We start from the raw sequence: 3,282 nt of genomic DNA on the forward strand, positions 1-3,282 counted from the left end.
GTTCATGGAACCTTCTCCTCCCATTAGTTGTTTAATTTCCAGCACCATTCACGACTGGATGTGGCAGGACTGCAGAGCTTTGATCTGATCAATTGGTTGTGGGATCACTTAGCTTTGTATGCATGCTGCTTCCACTGTTTAGCATGTATGTAGCTGTGTTGTATCTTCACCAAGTTAGCACTTCATTTTTAGGTACGCCTGGTGCTGCTCCTGGCATGCTCTTCTACATTCTTCATTGAACCAGGGTTGGTCCCCTGGCTTGATGGTAATGGTAGAGGGAGGGATATGCCGAGCCATGAGGTTACAGATTGTGGTGGAATACAATTCTGCTGCTGCTGATGGCCCACAGCGCCTCATGGATGCCCAGTTTTGAGCTGCTAGATCTGTTCTGAATCTATCCCATTTAGCACGGTGGTAGTGCCACACAACACGATGAAGGGTGTCCACAGTGTGAAGATGGGACTTCGTTTCCACAATGACTGTGGGTTGGTCAATGCTACCAATGCTGTAATGGAGAGATGCATCTGCAACAGGTAGATTGGTGAGGGCGAGGTCAAGTAGGTACTCTCACCACCTGTCACAGGCTCAGACTGGCAGCTATGCACTTCAGGACTCAGCCAGCTCGGTCAGTATTGCTGCTACCGAGCCACTCTTGGTGATGAACATTTAAGTCCCCCACCCAGAGTACATTCTGTGCCCTTGCTACTCTCAGTACTTCTTCCAAGTGGTGTTCAACATGGAGGAGTACTGATTCATCAGCTGAGGGAGGGCGAGATAGGTGGTAATCAGCAGGAGGTTTCCTTGCCCATGCTTGACCTGAAGCCATGAGACTTCATTGTGTTCGGAGTCAATGATGAGGACTCCCAGGGCCACTCCTTCCCGACTGCATACTACTGTACCACCACCTCTGGTGGGTCTGTCCTGCCAGTCGGACAGGACATACCCAGGGATGGTGATGGAGGAGTTTGGGACATTGGCTGAAAGGTATGATTCTGTGAGTATGACTATGTCAGGCTGTTGCTTGACTAGTCTATGGGACAGCTCCCCAGATGTTAGTGAGGAGAATTTTGCAGGGTCGACTGGGCTCGATGCGCCTTTGTCGTGTCCAAAGCCGATGCCGGGTGGTCCATCCAGTTTTATTCTTATTGTTTTTTTGTAGAGGTTGTGTACAACTGAGTGGCTTGTTAGGCCAGACCAGGTAATTTCCTTCCCTAAAGGACATTAGTGAACCAGATGGGTTTTTATGACCCTTTGCAAACTGCCAAGGATGGTGTGAGCAAAGCTGAGTGCAATGTTTGAGGCGGACTCCTCCACGCTCTTTGCCAGTGTATCCATGCTCTCGGGCACCCTTGCCATTGAATGCATAAGCTCAGAGTGCATACCCATTGCCCGTCTGGTCAACGCCTCCACATCGAGGTCCTCATCTGAGTCCTGTGCAGCAGAACTCGCGCAAACTCACCCTCCGGGGAGATGGTCCCCGAGCTTCCCTTTCCCTGTGGCGTTGCTGCAGCCCACTGGGTCCCAGGCTTCACCCACATCAGACCCATCTACTAAGCTCCCCTCCAGCGACTGCGCCGCCCCATTATCGGACCTAGTGCCTTCGGGAGACACAGGCAGTGAGGCTCTGGCTTGTTCTTCCTCCTCCTCTCCCGCGTCGCTGCCACTGGGAGGCTGAGGGACTGGCTGGTCAGCTGGTGGCTGATTATCTGAAAGCATGAAGGCACAAGAGTGGGGTTAAGGTCAGGGGAGGGGGGCAGGAAGGGAGCAAGGAATGGAGACAGTATACTTAGATGGAAAGTGGGAAAGGCTTGTGACGTGAGGGGGAAGTGGTATGAGAGAAGAGGAGAAGTGGTGAACATAACATCGTTGTCCCTAAGGGGGTCGATGTCTCCGACAGCCACAGTGCCCATGACCTGGGCCCCAATGATGCAGCCCACTCGCTCCTCCAGGTCTGTAAGGGGGTGCAGGTCCGCCTCACCTCCTCCCGTTCATACCTGCTCCCTCCTGTTAGCAAGCTTGGCCTCCAAGAAAAAGGAAAGCGTGTGAGTGAGTGTGCAGCTATGTGTTTGGCAGATGTGCCTACCATAGTTGAATAGCCAATAATGTATGCAAGGCATGAGATGTGTATGTGACTTTTAGTAGGTGGGCATAGTTGGTGGCTGAGTGTTGGGGATGTGGCCGTTTATACAGTGTGTGCACAGAGTGAGGTTGAGATGGTGGCATGTAGAGGTTTTTGAAGCATGTACTCACCCTGACCACCCAAGTGAGGTCTTTGAATTTCTTCCAGCACTGGGTGGGAGTTCTGGGGACCACACTTCTGGTCGACACGTGCTGGGCGATCTCCCTCCACATCCTCCTAAAGGCCTGTGGTAATGGCCTCCTGCCAGTGTCTGGCAAGAGCACTGCCCATCGGCGTTCCATGGCTGTGACCAGAACCTCCAAAGCGTGGTCGCTGAAACGGCTCTTTCTCTCTGGGCCTCTGATCAGCCATGACTTCTTTGAGTGAAGGCTTGCAGCCCCTTGCAGGCCCAGTTCACAAGCAGCAATGATCAGAGTGAGGCTGTGCAGCATGATTGAAGCTCTCCTTTAAGAACTGGAAGGCACCAGTTTGTCTGACGACTTTCTAATTGACAGCACCGGAACTTGATTAGCGCTCTGAAGGTAGCGCCCCGCTCTCCAACGTTAGCGCCCTAAGAGAAGTGAGTAGCGCTTGATTTAGCGTTCCACTTCCCTCTTGGGGTGCTAAAACTCAGTTTCACGGTCGCCGGCACTAATTAGCGCCCAGGCGATGTTACCGCCCCAAAATGGTTGATACCGAATTTTTCCCCCTATGTATTTTGTAATCATCTACACCCGATTCCATTTGATTCTGAATAACCTATAATAATTGCTTGCAAATTAAGTTTTAATCATATAAATTTCCTGAATTTTATTCATAAGTATAATAGAATCACCATTTAATAGGTCTGTGATGTTTGTAGAAGTAAGTATACAAATCAGTCTTTGACATATAGTGCTACTATTAGATGATTTGAACCATGTTTGTGCTCGGTATTTATAAAGTGGTAGAGCTATACACCGTGATCTGTGGAGAGTCCTATATGGATCTTTGTCCTTCAATGCCAAACATGATACTACAAATTTAAATACAATCATGACGTGATACACCAACCGTATACAAATAATATTGACCAAAACCAACAGCTAAATGTGTCAAACCTATATGGTGAAAGAAAGACAGAATAAGATATGTCAAAGTATGATGGCTTATGGAATAATAGG

Source organism: Somniosus microcephalus, chromosome 2, assembly GCF_052327205.1.
Source record: "Somniosus microcephalus isolate GS21.2 chromosome 2, FLI_Smic_1.0, whole genome shotgun sequence".
In the NCBI taxonomy this organism is placed as follows: Eukaryota; Metazoa; Chordata; class Chondrichthyes; order Squaliformes; family Somniosidae; genus Somniosus; species Somniosus microcephalus.